The sequence below is a fragment of the Nycticebus coucang genome, chromosome 20 (genome assembly GCF_027406575.1).
Source record: "Nycticebus coucang isolate mNycCou1 chromosome 20, mNycCou1.pri, whole genome shotgun sequence".
NCBI classification, from domain to species: domain Eukaryota; kingdom Metazoa; phylum Chordata; class Mammalia; order Primates; family Lorisidae; genus Nycticebus; species Nycticebus coucang.
The window spans coordinates 16,059,940-16,079,129 of record NC_069799.1 but is presented as its reverse complement, the minus strand read 5'-3'; the positions used below and the strand labels follow the sequence as shown (position 1 = coordinate 16,079,129).

The 19,190-nt window shown below is 41.0% G+C and overlaps 1 protein-coding gene across 2 annotated transcripts in view; it reads right to left on the bottom strand.

Moving 5' to 3' along the window:
* The window catches only part of LOC128572871 (zinc finger protein 43-like), a 49,795-nt gene extending 30,813 nt beyond the window's left edge, over positions 1-18,982 (bottom strand). The window contains exon 1 of one of the 2 annotated variants that reach the window (XM_053573002.1): positions 18,868-18,982. The gene's annotated coding sequence lies outside the window, so the exon portion shown is untranslated. Of the gene's footprint in view, positions 1-14,370; positions 14,447-18,867 lie in introns of those variants that run through there. The other variant, XM_053573004.1, reaches the window with a different exon arrangement.
* Positions 18,983-19,190: the final 208 nt, after the last annotated feature.

Sequence of the window (19,190 nt, the reverse complement as noted above, 5' to 3'; positions counted from 1 at the left end):
CTACAGACATTAAGGCAAATTGTTGCTATCCAGAAAGGCATCATTGTCATGGATGAAGTAATACCTGTGGACAATGCTGGGCCCATCTTAGGTGCCAGTTCTCCAGGCCCTGCATTTTCCCACCCAGAATCACGTCAGATTCCAGGTGCAGGAGGCATCTGTTACCAAGTATCTAACCACTTTCTACCCTCAATACCTGAGTTTTATACCTACCTGTGCTTGTACACCTCTGTTTAGCCTTTGCCTCACCCAGTCCTCTTGCTCAGATGATGTACCTGTTAGCTCTGATTCTTATCAGTGACCACAGTGAAAGAGCTGCCCATTGATTCAATCTGAGAGGAGTCTGGAGTGTCTTCCTGGATCTTTCTCGGACTCTGTGAAGAGGTTTATCACAGACCATTTGCCTCCAGTTGAGGGGTGGCTAACGAGAGCTTTTATAAAGCCAAGAGAAGATCAAGGCTGTAGGTTTATAAAAGACCACAGTGATGCAGTAGGTGAACAATCTCATCCAAACACCTTATTTAATTGAGAAAGCCACAACTCAAAAAGGGCAGGATTAAGGGCATGGAGTCCCCAGTTTGTCCCACAACCAGAAAGAATGGAGTGTGGCCAGAGTACACATTTGTGAAAGAAAAAAATCTGTTGTTCAAGTGTGGCAGAAGTTACATTTACATGTTTATCATCTTAGCTTAGTAACAAAAATCCAAGAGGCGTGACCAGTGAATTAAAGACAAAGAGGAAGGAGTGAAAATGTCAGGCAGTTGAGAAAAAGAGAGTCATATTTTATTTTATTTTTTTTTTTTTGTTTTGCAGTTTTTGGCCAGGGCCAGGTTTGAACCTGCCACCTCTGGTATATAGGGCCAGTGCCTTACTCCTTGAGCCACAGGCACCACCCTGAGAGTGGTATTTTTTTTTCTATTTATTTTATTATTTATTTATTTTTTGAGACAGAGCCTCAAGCTGTCACCCTGGGTAAAGTGCCGTGGCATCACAGCTCACAGCAACCTCCAACTACTTGGCTCAAGTGATTCTCCTGCCTCTGCCTTCCAAGTAGCTGGGATTACAGGTGCTTGCCACAACACCCAGTATATTTTGGTTGCAGTCATCATTGTTGTTTGGTGGGCCTGGGCTGGATTTGAACCCGCCAGCTCAGATGTATGTGGCTGGTGCCTTAGCCCCTTGAGTGACAGGTGCCGAGCCCGGAGAGGTATTTTAACAGATTAAGTTGGCTCCTTTTTTTCTTCCTTTGGTTTCAAAGGAGTAACTGATAATTTTGAGTAGAGATAACAGCTTAATAATCTTGATCTCAACACCCATAACTAATCACATACAGCTGCAGGCAGGCAGAACATAGAGATTTATTTTCACTCTATAGTGGAAGATTGATGCTAAATAATTGATGCAATTTATTTGCCAGTTTCAATATATACAGAGCAATCCAAAGAGGTTTTTGTTTTTTTTTTACTTTAAATATTTTTTTTATTGAGATATAATTTACATACCATAACAATTTCCGAAGAGGTTTTAAACAAGGTCTCATAACAAAAAGAACACTTTGTGGTATTATTTATTTTTATTTCTTTGAGACAGAAACTCAAGCTGTCACCGTGGGTAGAGGGTTATAGCATCATAGTTCACAGCACCTCCAACTCCTATGTTCAAGAGATCCTCTTGCCTCAGGGATTCTGTTTTTGTTAAAGATGGGGTATTGGTTGTGTTTAAGCTGTCTGGAACTCAGAAGTTCAACCATTCCAGACAACTTTTCCTCCTAGAGTGGCAAAATTACCGACTTAAGCCACGGCCCCCAGCCCACTTTGTTGTTTTAATTAGAGATTCCCTTTCAGTTAGACCAACTTGTTGACATACAAAATGTTGATAAATTCACATGTGCAAATATTATGCCTTACATAGACTATTTTTGACATGCTGAAGCCCTGTGTTTATTCCAAAAATTTCTTATTAAAACATGACTTATTTTAGGACAAAAATTGCTATATCAGTTTTTGTCCTAGACAAAATTATTCCCTTACCATTTAAAGTTCCTTATGGGGGGCGGCACCTGTGGCTCAGTCGGTGGGGCGCCGGCCCCATATACCAAGGGTGGCGGGTTCAAACCCGGCCCTGGCCGAACTGCAACAAAAAAATAGCCGGGTGCTGTGGTGGGCGCCTGGGAGGCTGAGGCAAGAGAATTGCTTAAGCCCAGGAGTTGGAGATTGCTGTGAGCTGTGTGATGCCATGGCACTCTACCGCGAGCCATAAAGTGAAACTCTGTCTCTACAAAAAAAAAATAAATAAATAAAGTTCCTTATGGGGGCGGCACCTATGGCTCAGTCGGTAAGGCACGGGCCCCATATACCGAGGGTGGTGGGTTCAAACCTGGCCCCAGCTGAACTGCAACCAAAAAAAATAGCCAGGCGTTGTGGTGGGCGCCTGTAGCCCCAGCTACTCGGGAGGCTGAGGCAAGAGAATTGCTTAAGTCCAGGAGTTGGAGGTTGCTGTGAGCTGTGTGATGCCATGGCACTCTACTAAGGGCCATAAAGTGAGACTCTATCTCTACAAAAAAAAATAATAAATAAATAAAAAATAAAGTTCCTTATGAACCATTGTTTTTCATAGTCATAACTGTCTTCACATTTCACTTCTATATTTTGAATCCTTCTTTTTTTCTACTTTGAAATAAAATTGCATCCTAGTTAAGTCTTTTCTTCATAAAGATGTGAGAAAGGAGACCTGTGTATTTCAAGGACTTAGGTCTCTACCCTGAAGAGGAGACTTCATCCAAACAATGGGTTAGGGCAGTTGAAAAGCATCAAAAGGGTTAAACAAAGACATCATCAACTAGTGAGCAGAGGGACTTTAGCAATCACAAGGGTTTCTATTTTACCTTCCATTTTGAGAGAGATATAGGAGAGGGAAACAGAGGCCCTGAATGTCCAGGGAAAGCAGAGAGGCTCTAATGTTATGCACACCCATTTGTTTACTATGACAGAGAGACAGCTTGCCAACACTCAGCCTTCCCAGCTGAGCTTGTTCTGAAGTTGCAGTTTGTCCATTAGACTGAGAGAGTTTCAGAGGGTCAGTGCTGGTTCACGGATTTCACAGAGTGTACAGGTTCTAAACCTTCCTAATGCCGTGATTTGTTTTCATTGTTACAAAGGAGCCATGACCCACAGGTTGAGAACCGCTGGGAGGACAATGTAACTTCCACTGCACCTCTCTAATAGAGAGGGTATAGTTCCAGCACAGGCCTCTTTCTGAGCCATTTATTATTCCAGGAACCTAGACTGGGAAGGGCTCAGGCATGGTGTCTTCTTGACTGAGCCTCTAGGGGAACTCAGTGCCCGACAACCTTCCCCAGTGATAGTAACCATTTCAAAAGCTTCCTTCTGTCCAGGCGTGGTGGCTCACACCTGTAGTCCCAGTGCTGTGGGAGGCTGAGGCGGGTGGACTGTCTGAGCTCAGAGGTTCAAGACCAGTATGAACAGCAGTGAGCCAGAGTAAGACCCCGTCTCTACTAACAACATCAAAAACAGCCAGCACCGTCAGAGGAAGAAGAAAATCAACAAAAAAGAAGTACTTCAAACAAAGAATGAACAAGCAAACTGAATTTACAAAAAAAAAAAAAAAGCTTCCTTCTGCTCTTAAGATCTGCTAATGGAGCTCAGTGCCTGTAGATCAAGCAGAATACACCAGAGCTGGAGGGTTTGAATCCAGCCTGGGCCGGCCAAACAAAAAGGACAACTACAACCAAAAACAAAAACAAAAACAAACAAAAAAAAAACAGGCATTTTGGGGAACACCAGTAGTTCCAGCTACTTAGGAGGCTGAGGCAAGAGAATCGCTTAAGCCCAAGAGTTCCAGGTTGCTGTGAGCTGTGATGTCACAACAAAGAAGCAAACAAACAACAACAAAAGCCCAAGAAAACCCCAAAGATCTGCTCATGGCCTGACTTTCTCCCTTTGTCTACTCATCCCCATTCTATATATCAATACCTTAAAATCTGGTTTAACATTCTTTATATGGGGCCTGAAACCCCTTTTTAAGCTTTTGAATATTAGCACTAACTGAGAGATGAAGTGCACTGTCAAGATGAGGAAGAAAAAAGCTGATGAAGCAGGTGCAGGTAAGGAGCTACGTTACCTGGAAGTGAAGACAGCCAGAGAGATGTAGGAATAGTAAGTAATATGAGTAATATGCAGCAGCAGAGTGAATTCAGAATGTCTATTTTTCCATTAGCTTATCTTGTTGAAGATGTATATTTTCCTCCCAAATAGGAACACCAAAATGTCAGATATTAGGGGACCAGACGTGAGGTAAATGTGTTCCATTTTTTTGTTGCAGATGTCAAAGATCAGTTATTACAACCAAGACAGTGAAACAAATGAGCAGAATAAGCAGATATAACTGTGCAAGAGGGCACAGTTTATAAAGGACAGTACACTCCAGAGAAAAAGCACATCTACATTTTCAAGTGGAGAAGACCCTGGGATTAGCAAGATGTTTCCCCTTACATGGATTTTCCAAATCTGTGTTAAATGGTGCGGGGGTAAAATATTCATGATTTTTTCTTGAAAAGGGGAAATCTTCCAGAATATACAGTACTCCCATTTCTATCCCTGTAATCAATGGACATTATTTGTCATTGTAATTGTAGAGTATGATAGAACTGGTGTAAATTGTACTATGTTAATAAAAATAGGTCACTTGAGCCTACTGTCATCTTACTTCTATGCCCACTCCAAAGTGCCTTTTTTGTGGCCTTGGCAATATCTCCACATTCCAGTACAGATGTTAAAAAAGTTGTCAACAGTAAGCCCTTCTCTTTCAGAAGTTTTTTTTTTTCTTTCAAAAGTTTTAAAAATCACAGTAATTTCTTCTCTTTCAAAAACTACATACACATGACTGGGTGGGGTGGCTCATGCATGTAATTCTAGCACCCTTACAGGCTGAGGAAGGTGGATTGCTTGAGCCCCTGAGTTCCAAATCAGACTGAGCAAAATTGAGACCCTGTCTAAAAAGAAAAACGTAGGCAAGAAGATTGCTTGAAAGTAAGAGTTGAAGATTGCTGTGAGCTATGATGATACCATGGCATTCTACTCAGGGCGACAGCTGGAGACACATTTTCAAAAAACAAACAATTTACATACAGATTTTTGGACTAAACTTCACAATGAAATGACAGACATTAAATAAACATATGGAGGCCAGGCACGGTGGCTCATGCCTTCAATCCCAGTACTTTTGGGGTCCAAGGTGGATGGATTTCTTGAGCTCCCAGCTTCAAGACTGTCCTGAACAAGTGAGAGAGACACTGTCTATAAGAAAATATCCAGGGCGGCGCCTGTGGCTCAGCGGGTAGGGCGCTGGCCCCATATGCCGAGGGTGGCGGGTTCAAACCCAGCCCCAGCCAAACTGCAACAAAAAAATAGCCGGGCCTTGTGGCGGGTGCCTGTAGTCCCAGCTACTCGGGAGGCTGAGGCAAGAGAATTGCCTAAGCCCAAGGATTTGGAGGTTGCTGTGAGCTGTGTGATGCCACGGCACTCTACCGAGGGCGATAAGGTGAGACTCTGTCTCTACAAAAAAAAAAAGAAAATATCCAGTTGTTCTGGCTAGTGCCTACAATACAAGCAACTCCAGAGGCTGAGGCAAAAGGATCAGTTCAGCCCAGGAAGTTGAGGTTGCTTTGAGCTATGATGCCATGGCACTATAACAGGGGGAACAAAGTGAGACGGTCTCAATAAAATAAAATAAAATAAAATGAGTACAGATAGGGATTTAAAAACTAAAAAAATCAAAATCCAATTCTATATTCGATACTCATCTTACATGTAATGACAAACATGGAATAAAAAATGACAGGACAGGCTTGGCACCTGTTGCTCAAGTGGCTAAAGCACTAGCCACATACACCTGAGCTGGGGGGTTAGCATCCAGCTCAAGCCCACCAAACAATGACAGCTGCAATCAAAAAATAGCCAGGCCTAGTGGCATACACCTGTAGTCCCAGCTACTTGGGAGGTGGAGGCAGGAGAATCGCTTGAACCCAGGACTTGGTGGTTGCTATGAGCTGTGATACCATGGCACTCTACTCAGGCTCTGTCTCAAAAAAAAAATTACAGGACAGAAATATATTTGGCCGGGTGCAGTGGCTCACGACTGTAATCCCAGGACTCTGGGAGGCCAAGGCGAGTGGATATCTTGAGCTCATGGGTTTGAGACAAGCTTCAGCAAAAAGCGAAACCGTGTCTCTACTAAGAATAGAAAAACTGAGGCAAGTGGATCCCTTGGGCCCAAATTTGGAAGTTGCTGTGAGGTATGATGCCACAGCACTCTCCCTGGAGTGACAGCTTCAGACTCTGTCTCAAAAAAAAAAAAAAGAACAAGAGAGATATTTAATTCAAATATCTGTCTCTCTCTATATATATATACACACACATGTGTTAAAACAGAGTCTCACCTTATGGCCCAGGCTAGAGTGCCACTGCATCAGCCTACCTCACAGCAACCTGAAACATCTAGGTTCAAGCGATCCTCCTGAATCAGCCTTCTGACTAGCTGGCACTACAGGTGATTTTATTTTCTATTTTATCAGCTAATTTTATCTTCTATTTCTAATAGACATGGGGTGTTGCTCTTGTTCCAACTGGTTTTCAACTCCTGAGCTCAAGACATCCTCTCATCTCAGCCTCCCAGATTTATAGCATTATAGACATATGGCAGGAGCGCCTAGCAAGAGACAATATATTTTGAAGCAAAACATGTCTTATTTCATGAAATATGCTTTAAGTCAAAGTGGTCACAAAAGGTAAAGAATATGAAATAATAATATGAGGGCTTATTTGTTAGAAAACTGTAACTCATTGTTGTTATTTTGAATATATATAAAATACATACTGAAAAAAAAGGTAGGACAGATATACAACCGTCACGTACGTGCTCTAATAAAGAGCTATCTGCACACATATTTATTACAGCATTAGTCACATAATCCATTTGGTGAAAGAAATCCACATTAGCCTCAAGAAACAAATAGTGAAATATAATTTAGGATATAAAAAGGACAGAGTATTACTCAGCTTCTAAAAATCAGGAAATCTTCTAACATCCTTAATAAAGGTAAATGTTAACTTTATGGTAAATGAGATGGCCTTTCAAAAATTATCTTCAACTTACACAAATAATTCACACAAACATAATATATATTCACCAGTAAATATGAGTAAAACTTGACACACTTTTTGTAGGTAGGGGCAGAGGTTCATGCCTACAATCCTAGCACTCTGGGAGACCGAGGCAGGTACATTGCCTGATCAGTCTAAGCCAGAGCAAGACCCCCATCTTCAAAAAAAGTAGATGGGCATTGTGGTGGATACTTGTAGTCCCAGTGACAGGGGAGGCTCAGGGAAAGGAATCATTTGAACCCAAGTGTTTGAGGTTGCTGTGACCTATAATACCACACCACTCTACCGAGCGTGACAAAGTGAGACTCTGTTCACCCCCACCCACAAAAAAAGTTTTCATATATATTCACCTACAGGATAAAATAACCATTGGCCAGCAACCAAGAGAAAATGTACTATTCCTAAACCAAATATAAGTAACATGTAGGCAAATGAACAGAAACAAAATGAAATTCCCACCAGACATGTGGTTGACTTATATTTAACTGTCATTCTCAATGTCTTAAATTATATAGAGTTGAATAATGTCATGCAAAATTACAAAAATTGTGACAAAGTGTCTCAGAGATAAAAAAGTGATATTATATTTTAGATTTTGAATTTCTTTCTTTTTTTTTTTTTTTGTGGTTTTTGGCCAGGGCTGGGTTTGAACCCGCCACCTCCGGCATATGGGACTGGCGCCCTACTCACTGAACCACAGGCGCCGCCCGAATTTCTTTCTTTTTGTACAGAAAAATATGATGGAAAATCTTGTAATGAATATTTTGTAAATAATGGTACATTTTCCTACAATTTCCAATTTTCCTTATCCATGTATGTCTGGCAAATTTTGGTACACCATGTATAGGTAAAAAGTACAAACAAAATTGACTGAGGTGAGGTGACATACTTTAAAAATTTAAAAAGAGGGGCGGCACCTGTGGTTCAGTGAGTAGGGTACCTTTCCCATATACTGAGGGTGGTGGGTTCAAACCTGGCCCTGGCCAAACTTCAACAAAACATAGCCGGGCGTTGTGGCGGGTGCCTGTATTCTCAGCTACTCCAGAGGCTGAGGCAACAGAATCACTTTAGGTAATCACTAGGAGTTGGAAGTTGCTGTAAGCGTGACACCACAGCACTCTATCAAGGGTGATAAAGTGAGAATCTGTCTCTAAAGAAAAAAAAAAAATTAAAAAGAGGCCTGGAGCAGTGGCTTATGTCTGTAATCCTTTTTTTTTTTTTTGAGACAGAGCCTCAAGCTGTCGCCCTCTGTAGAGTACTGTGGCATCATAGCTCACAGCAACCTCCAACTCCTGGGCTCAAGCAAGTCTCCTGCCTCCTCCTCCCAAGTAGCTGGGACTACAGGCACCCGCCACAATGCCCGCTATTTTTTGGTTGCAGCGTCATTGTTGTTTGGCGCGCTCGGGCTGGATTCGAACCCTCCAGCTCAGGTGTATGTGGCTGGTGCCTTAGCCGCTTGAGCCACAGGCGCCGAGCCATATGTCTGTAATCCTAACATTCTGGAGGGCAGAACCAGGTAGATGGCAGGAGCTCACTAACACTTTCCAAAGAACTATAAATGGCCAATGAGCATTTCAAAGGCTGCCTAAAGTCCTAATTCTTACGGAAATGTGAAGCAAAACCACAATGAAATGTTACATCATACTCACAGTGAACCCTAAAAAACGTGTGTCATGGATACATAGAAATTAGAAACTTTTAGCAAAGTTGATGAATAAAAATGTTGCAGACTCTATTAAAATGCTTGAAGGATTCTTCTTAAAGTTACTATTTGGCTCTGCTCCTTTACCTCAGTGGCTGGGGCACAGGTCACATGCACCGGGACTGGCGGGTTCAAACCTGGCCAGGGCCTTCCAAACAACAATGACAACTATAACAAAAAAATAGCCTGGCGTTGTGGCGCTGGGCTATTAATTTTGTTGTTGTAGTTGTAGTTGTAACTGTTGTTTAGCACACCCGGGCCGGGTTCAAACCCGCCACCCCCCAGCGCCCTAACCATTGAACAACATGCACTGAGCCCAGGTATTTTTTGTTAATATTAGTTAACATTTTGTTGGATGAGAGCAGGTATACTGAATATTTTATGCACCATCTTTCAATAAAATTTAATGGAAAATGTATAATTTATTAATATGAGATACTTATCAGAAAATGTTAATAAATATTTGAAAATAGTAAAGATAATTTTATTTATTTTTTTTTTTTTTGTAGAGACAGAGTTTCACTTTATTGCCCTCGGTAGAGTGCTGTGGCGTCACATAGCTTACAGAAACCTCCAACTCCTGGGCTTAGGTGATTCTCCTGCCTCAGCCTTCCTAGTAGCTGGGATTACAGGCGCCCGCCACAACGCCCGGCTATTTTTTTGTTGCAGTTTGGCAGGGGATGGGTTTGAACTCACCACCCTCAGTATATGGGGCCGGCGTCCTGCTCACTGAGCCACAGGCGCTGCCCAGTAAAGATAATTTTTATTATGTTATTAATATATTCTTATTTTTTCAAAAACTGAAAAGGTTTAACTCACCCTTAAGAAACAATAAAAAAAAATTATAAATAAAATAAAAATATAACTTTGTAAATACGATAAATCATACTATTTAAAATAAGCATTTGGGCAAAATTAAGATATCATTTAGATACAGGTTGAGGAAAGTGATAACAATCCTGCTGATTTATGTTTGCCCCGAGTAAACTAGAAATTTTAAGTTTGTTTTGAAAAATAAACTTTCTTTGAAAAAAATTTTCAAGAAATTTATTTATTTTTCTTTCTTTATTTTTTGAGACAGAACCTGAAGCAGGGTACAATGCCATGACATTACAACTCACAGCAACCTCCAACTCCTGGGCTTAAGCAATTCTCTCGCCTCAGCCTCCCAAGTAGCTAGGACTACAGGCGCTCACCACAATGCCTGGCTATTTTTTTTTTTCCTTTGTTGGTTGTAGTTGTCATTGCTGTTTGGCAGGCCAGGGCTGGATTTCCCCCCACACCAGGTCTGACGTATGTGGCTGAGGCCTTAGCCGCTTGAACTACAGGCACCAAGCCTTATTTATTTATTTACTTTTTTTGAGACAGAGTTGCTCTGTGTTGCCCTCAGTAGAATGCCGTGGCATCACAGCTTACAGCAATCTCAAACTCCTGGGACCAAGCAATTCTCTTGCCTCAGCCTCCCACATAGCTGTGACAAAGGCGCCGCCAGGATAACTGGCCATTTTCCTCTTGCAGTTGTTACTGTTGTTTAGCTGGCCCGGGCTAGGCTACAACTCACCAACCTCGGTGCATGTGGCTGGCGCTGTATCCACTGTGGTACAGGTGCCAAGCCAAATGAGCCTTTTAATAAATCTGGAATTCCTACTCATTCTCTAAATTACTTGCTACAATCTTGTTAGATTGAAATTCTAACACATAGTTCTGAATATTTAAATCTAAAATTACAAAAGATTGAACACAAAATAAATGGAATGTGAAAACATAGATACAGACAGTAAAACCAGCAAGACAGCAGAATACAAGTCCTGTCTTCATGTATTCCTCCCAAGGGAGCCATCTATAGGGAAAGATGCTTCAGTGACAGCCCAGCACACGGACTCACACCTGTCATCTCACCTATTGGGAGGCTGAGGTGAGAGGATCACTTCAGTCCAACAGTTGGACACCAGCCTAGGCAAAACAGTGAGTCACCATCTCACAATAAGTGATGTTATGCGAGCTTTAGAATCCAGGGAGGAGGTTGTGACATCCTTCTAATGCCCTTAAGAAGGGTCACTCAGACAAGGCCGACCCTCATTCACTTAGCAAACTAGAGGATCCCTGATCTGGGTTACTGACTGGAGAATGGCCTGCATGCCTTTGTCCTATTAACAATTCTGAGGGGACAATGTGGGACTCTCCAACTTCTCCCAGCCATGTGTGGGAATGGTGCTACCCATCCAGAGACCTGGAGGGAAATGTTCACTCATGACCATGGAGACAGGCCTGCAGACCTTGACACTTTGTGTGCGTGTGTCTTTATGTTATTTGGATGTGTATATAAATATGTGTACTATTTGTGTGTATGTGTAAATGTGTGTGTGTGTGTATACATACTATTTGTGCATGCATATATATGTATGGACTATTTTCTGTGTGTATATGTATTTGCGTCTGTGTATATACATATATATATATACATATTTTGTGTGTATACATACATGCATATATATACACACACACAAATAGTAAATATGTATACATACACACACACATTAGAACCTCCATAGTGAGCCATCTCCCTACATTGACCTTCTCCTCAACTTGACCTGATTTTCATAGAGCAGACACGCACCACATATGTGTATTGGTACAGCAGGCCTGGTTCCTTATGCTAATCACCTCTGTATGTTGGCAAGTTTGTCACAGTCCTTTGAGTGGTCAACTTGCAGAGGTTCTGCTGCCTGCATGCTCTGTGTGTGTGTGTATGAATAAGCATATCATAAGCCAGAGACAGTTATAAAATGAGAATTATATTGTAACAACAGAGACACTAATGTATCCTCAGGAATACTCTAAACTCCTGAATAACATAATATTATTAAGAAATATAGGCTCGATGCCTGTAGCTCAAGCGGTTAAGGCGCCAGCCACATACACCAGACCTGGTGGGTTCAAATTCAGCCTGGGCCTGCCAACAACAATAACAACTACCACCAAAAAACTGCCGGAAGTTGTGGCAGGTGCCTGTAGTCCTAGCTACTTGAGAGGCTGAGGCAAGAGAATCGCTTAAGACTAGCAGTTGGAGGTTGCTGTGAGCTGTGATTTTACAGCACCCCACCCAGGGTCTCAACTTGAGACTCTGTCTCAAAAAAAAAAAAAAACAGAAAAAGAAATGTAGCCATCAGATGTGGGGGATCATACCTAATCCTAACCCTTGGGGAGGGCAAGGCAAATAGGCTGCTTGATCTCAAGAGCTCAGGACCACCCTGACCAAGAGGGAGATACCAACTCTACTAAAAATTTCAAAACTAGTCAAATGTGGTGGATGCCGCAAACACTCAGGAGGCTGAGCCCAGGGGATCCCTTCACCTGAAGTGTTTAAGGTTGTGAGCTATAATGCCATGACACATTACATTGTCTCAGAAAGAAAACCCCAAAAATGAATTGTAGGGAGTAGATACCTTTAAACACACTAAGGTTGGCAAAGGCCAGGTGCTGTGGATCAGGCCAAGGTGGATGGATTGCTTGAACTCACAAGTTAGAGACCAGCCTGAACAAAAACAAAATCCTGTCTCTACTAAAAATAGAAAAAGTGAGGCAAGAGCATCATTTGAGATTGAGATGGAGCCTGCCATGAGCTATGATGCCACCGCACTGTTACAAGGGTGACAGCTTAAGACTCTGTCTTCAAAAAAATGGTTGGCAAATTACTACACATAGAAATTAAATTATTTTTCATAGTCCATATAAAAACAGAATTTTGAGGCTAAAGAACATTAGACTTGGATCAGCGCCTGTGGCTCAAGCAGCTAAGGAGCCAGCCACATACACTAGAGCTGGAGGGTTTGAATCCAGATCAGGCCTGCCAAACAACAATGATAACTGCAAACAAAAAATAGCTGGGTGTTGTGGGGGCACCTGTGATCCTGCTACTTGGGAGGCTGATGAAAGAGAATCACTTAAGCCCAGGAGTGTGAAGTTGCTGTGAGCTATAATGCCATGACACTTTACCCCGGGGAACAGCTTGAGGCTCGGTCTCAAAAAAAAAAAAAAAAAAAATTAGACTTTCTTACATTTAGGGAGATTCTTAGTGTTCTGTTAAAATGACTATAATTTCTTCAGAAATTTATTTGAAATCTTCATAGCATAAAAAAATATACAGCATAAAACACACAAAACCTATTCGTGGTATTCCTGGGATTTCTGAAACAAATACTAATATCACCACCTCACTAACATATTTTGGATATGATGCTAAAGAAAAAGAAATTTTGGCAGTGTTTGTATCTCAATGGATAGTTTTGGAAGGTTCGAACACAACCTGGGCCAGCAAAAACATCAATGACAACTGCAACAAACAAAATAGAAAGGTGTTGTCATAGGCACCTGTAGTCCCAGCTACTTGGGAGGCTGAGGCAAGAGAATTGCTTAAGCCCAAGGGTTTGAGGTCACTGTGAGCTGTAATGCCATAGCTCTGTCCAGGGAGATAGCTTGAGATTCTTGTCTCAAAAAAATAGAGAAGAAAGAAAACTTTTATTCAGACACAGTTTCATTCTGTTGTTCAGGCTACAGTGTCATAAAATCAGCCTACGGATAGCAATCTCTTAGTCCTAGGTTCAAGCAATTCACCATCCTTATCCCCACCACCAGCCCCCAGTAGGTGGAACAACACGAAAACACTACAATGCCTGTATACTTTTTCTCTTTTTAGTAGAGATATGGTGTCAATCTTGTTTAGGTTGGTCTCACACTCCTGAGCTCAAGCAATAGTCCCATCTTCGTTCCCAGAGAGCTAGGATTAGAGGTGTGAGCCACCACACCCAGCCTAAAGAATATTAAAAGAAATTTCACAAGTATACTAAAAAATACACACATATTTTATGTCCTTAAAAGCAATGGAAGAACAGTCAGATCCTGTACTCCAATGTAAGCCATAGGAAGTTCTTACATTCTCACTGTAACCTAGAAGGAATATCAGTGAAAAGTAAGGTCCTTGTGGAAATTAAACCAAGAACAGGCATAGTAGCTCACAACTATATGCCTAGCACTCTGGGAAGGAAAGGAGGGAGACTGCTTCAGCTCACAAGTTCGAGACTAGCCTGAATAAGTATGAGAACTCCCCTGTACTAAAATGATAATAATAATAATAATAATAAAACGTTAGCCAGAAAATGTAGAGAAACCTGTAGTCCCAGCTATTTGGGGTCTGAGATGGAACAATCACTTGACACCAGTAGTGTAAGGTTGTTCTGAGCTAGGCTGATGTGATGGCACTCTCGTGTGAGGGAAGAGAGTGAGACTCTTTATCAATAAGAAAATAAAAATTAAAAAATAATAAAAACAAGACAGATGCCTTGATGTAAGAATAAGGAAAAGAAACCCAGGCTTCTCAGAAATAATTTCTGGCTAAGCTGAGCTTCCCTAATCACACTGCATTGTGTGGTTTCCTCCCAGAACTTGGACCTCTGACCAGTGTTACCTGCTCCACTCACTCCAACCTACCTGGGTGCTTGAGTAGTGTCTGCTGTGTCTTCACCTTCCAGGGTTCCTTGCTGTGCCCCAGACAGGTGATGAGTTCTGGTTTAGAGACAGTAAGACCTGTTTTGGGGATTCTGCAATTGGCAATCTAATGCCTTGGTGAAGTAGAGGAAAGGACATTTTAGAAGATCCTGAAATAATAATCCCAAACAGATTTCCTTGCAGAAACTTCAGATCTTTATAAAGTATTTAATGTTGGAACATTCCTAACTCCTCCACCACTGAAAACTACTGAAATAAAATTTGGTGATAGAAATCAGACTTAAAGGTATGAGTAACAATCTAGGCCATGAAATTTCTGAAATTTCCATTAATCTAGTAAAGGATATAAATCAGCTCAAAAAAGGTAAGATTAATGCCAAAATAAAGCAACTCCAATTTTTCTTTTTTATACCAAGATATCCTAAAGTTTTCCATAGAAACAAGAACCTGATACTTAGTCAATGAATAAACTGAATAAAAACCTTCTACAAGGACAGAATATGAATTGTTTAGTGTAGACCTGGAACTGTGTATATAAGTTGTCCTCACCCAGGTAGACCATGTTTCTGCAGGTCTCTAAAATGACCTCCTGATACAAATGCTGTTGAGCAGGGTCCAAGCAGGCCACTCATCCATAGAGAATTCAATAGATAATTCCTTGAATGTCAACACTCATTGAAAAACAAACATATTTACCAGGAAAACACAGGCATATAGAATTTCACTTTTTTTTTTTTGAGACAGAGTCTCAAGCTGTCACCCTGGATAAAGTGCTATGGTGTTACAGCTCACAGCAACAATAAAGTCTTGGGCTTAAATAATTTTCTTGCCTCATTCTCCTAGCTGGGACTACAGGTGCCCTCTACAATGCCCAGCTATTTTTTTGGTGCCATTGTCATTGTTGTTTAGTTGGCCTGGGCCAACTTTGAACCCACCAGCCGGGGTGTTGTGGCCGGCGCCTTAACCACTGTGCTAAAGGCACCAAGCCATGAATTTCACTTTTAGTTAAGTGAGTGAAGAGAACTCTTGCTGACTTATAAGAGTAAATGCAATGACCTAATAAGTATAGAAGGGATATATTCCCTCATGTGTTGCCTAAAACTGAAGAAAGGGGATGGAATGGCATCCACAAAACCAGTGTACACATCAGACATTTTGGGTTGACACAGTAGAAATGAAAGGCCACCAATACAGGAATGTATAATTTTGTGCCTTATTTACATCATAGGTTATAATCTGTGTGTTTTTTATATGACAATGTTATGATGAGATAAATTGTAACTCTAAAGTTTTAATTTGTAGACTTGGAGATCATGAAAAATGTAGATTTTATTCATGTACATTGCAAAATGTATGGGGATGATATGGGGCGAAGATTCCATTTCCTAATTTCCAACAAGCTCAACAGGAGGGATAATGCTTCATTCCCATAATGATATTATGTCAAACATGCAGTGAACTGCAGACATTGGATTTACCCCATTGATTCCTGAACCTGTAAACAAACAAGACAATCTTTACTTTCCCAAGAAAAGTATAATGAAGAGAATCTAAGAAGAAAGGGGTGCTTCCTCAATAAGTGTTTTGATTTTCTCATATTAGTTGATAATCTCCCCAAGTTCTTATTAACAATACAGAAGATATACTGAACCGTACAATGGAATATGTGTCCAAGAACAGTGCAACTGAATGAATAGAATTAACATCAACTGTAACAGGACAAATTATCAGGTGTTGAATCGCAAGTGCAAGCCCAATATCACTGCTGTGATAGTACTGGCCAGAAAAAGTCAATCATAATCTGATAAAAACTATCTTATAAAAACCCAGTTTGGGGAAATTTCCAGTTACAGATATCTGGCATGTCTTCTAATCTCTAATCATGTCTTTAAATAGCTTTCTTTACCATCCCAGAAAGCAAGTCTTTTGTAATTATTCTGTTTATGAGAACTTTGAATTACTCTAGGTCGTTAATGCCGTCTTCTGTAAAAGTGCATGGACATCATCCTATTTTACATACAACCGATGGAACTTCCAGATACAAGTGAAACAGTACATATTTCCCTTCTATGCTACTATCCAATGACACAACCTCATCCACAATGAAAATCTTGGGCATCCACCCACATTTTCCCACTAGAACTTATGAGAGATTTCACTTTTCCCATATATCCACAAAATTATCACATACTCGGATATTTACAGTTACAAAACAACCACTACTCTCAAAAAAAGAGATATATTTGCTATACAACTGAAAAATGAAACTGCTAGTCATAAATATATCAAGCTTCAACAGTACCCATTCCGATACACTAACCTGAATAATTTCTTAATTAAATGTAACTTAACTGCCTTTCTACCTTATGCCAATAGACACACCAAGCTACCCTGAAGACAGTTCTTATTATCTGGCACCCAGGATTTTTCATCCATCCCTGCTACAACACAGGGAAACTTTGTTTGCTAAGATTCACCCTTTTTCTACCCTGGGTACAAAACTTAAGTCCAACTGGTCTAAAGTAACTTAATATATTAACCTCCCTGAAAACTATAATAGTCAACTACACCTTTTAGCCCTGCTAAATACACCACTTCAGCCATTTTTTTCATACCAACAATAGCTATTGGACTCAATCTGAAAATCAGTCCATTGGCCTTTGCCATCATCAAGACCTAAGACCTTTTCAAGCCATAAACACTCTGAGCATTGAATTAAAACAAGTATGAGAAGGTATACTAAAAAATCAAGCAGTCATTATTACTAAAACATAATCATAAATGTAAAAACTTTAAAATCTATATACTGTGTCAATTTATCTAACAGTTCCCAACTCATTAAAAACAAGAAAACATGGGCGGCCCCTATGGCTCAAGGAGTAGGGCGCTGGCCCCATATGCTGGAGGTGGCAGGTTCAAATCTAGCCCCGGCCAAAAACTGCAAAAAACAAACAAACAAGTAAACATGTGTAAAATGCATAGTACAAATAAAACAGCAAGCAAGATTTTTCAGAATATCCAATGGTTCCTATCTAAAGTATTGTCATAATTACCCAACATTACCTAAGTCCATACCTTATAGTTATTTTTATTTTATATACTATAAGCTTCATAATATATTACAAAAGACAATGTATCCAATTTATATGTCCCATCTGTTTCACAAATTTCTTTTTTTCTTTTTTTAGACAGAGTCTCACTTAGTCACCCTCCGTAGAGTGCTCTGGCATCACAGCTCACAGCAACCGCAACCTCTTGGGCTTAAGCGGTTCTCTTGCCTCAGACTCCCAAGTAGGTGGGACTACAGACACTCGTCACAATGCTCGGCTATTTTTTTTTTTTCTCTTTTAGTTTTAGAGAGGAGTTGTCGCACTGGCTCAGGCTGGTCTCAATCTCATGAGCTCAGGCAATCCACCTGCCTCGGCCTCCCAGAGTGCTAAGATTGCAGGCCTGAGCCACCAGGCCCAGCCTTGTTTCACAAATTTCAAAAACAAAATTAACCAGGACAACCTGCATGTCAATTTAACTAGCTATAACAAATTTAAAATTATTTTCATGTTAAATCAGTTTCATAGATGAGAAAATAAAATAAATAAAAGTAGAGACTATGGTAGACACAGACACCCCCACAACCTTTCTTAGCTATTTCTGAACTGAGAATGCCTTTAAAACATAGGACCAGCAAGTCTCTCAAACAGGCCAAACCAGAAATAGGGAATAAAGATAATAATCGTGGAAAAAAAGAATACGAGGAAGTAATGAGGCACTATAGAACTAGTTAATAGGATGTTAAATCTGTTTTATTGACGATGATTTTTGATTACTTTTAAATTGTCATATGTATTTAACTCGCCTACATGCTGTTAATCACGTAAGTGTATTTCTGGTATACTTGCAAAATTATTTTCTATATAATGTATTAAAAATACATTTTAAATGTATTACATACAAAATACATTTAAAAAATTACTCTCACTGTTCTCCAGAATTACTAGCCTTTCCTATACTAAAGCCTTTTTAAGCATCAACTCCCTGTCCCCGTGTTTAACTACAATGACAGGCAACAGAGAAAGCCACTGCGTTGGTACCTCACTTTGTTTGACAAAAGAATGGAGGAGCTGAGGGCCCCCCAGACTACAGCCTCCTTATGAACAAACCCCACATACTCAGCTGGGATTCTCCCCTGAAGACCCTTCTATCACCAGGAGGGAGGGACTACAGACGCTGCAGGCACACAGTTGCTCAGAGCGAGCTTTGGGCCATGGTGCAACAGTTTCAGAAACGCTTGGAGAAACAGGGTCCCGACTCCCTGCCCCACTCCTCCTTTTGACAAGTGGGGTCCGTGGGACAAGGGGTACAAGTGGCAAACTTTGTTCTGAAGACTGTAAAACTGAAGGGAAATTGTCGGTCCTGCTACAGCCACTTCTGGCTCCAACCACTTCCCTCCCCATCTCAGGGCACCCAGTTTCCTATACTCACCATTTCCCAGCTCCGGTGATGTCCTGGTGTCCTCCCGACAGATCTCCAGTACCTGCAGGTCACAGGGTGACAGAGGCTGCTGAAGAGACACTTGGAATCTCCAGGAGATGGAACAGGAGGCCCCAGCTCAGAGCCCAGCTCAAGAGACAAACGCTGCTCAGAATCCAAGGTGCCGCCTTCTTCTTTCTGGCTGTGCATCTGATTGGACAGTTCATATTGGAGCATCCCTGATTGGATAGAACCTAAGAGCCCACCTCTCTGACCGTGAGTGAAAGGAATACCATCCAACCAGAGGCAGGAAGAGGCCGGAATGCTAATAGTTT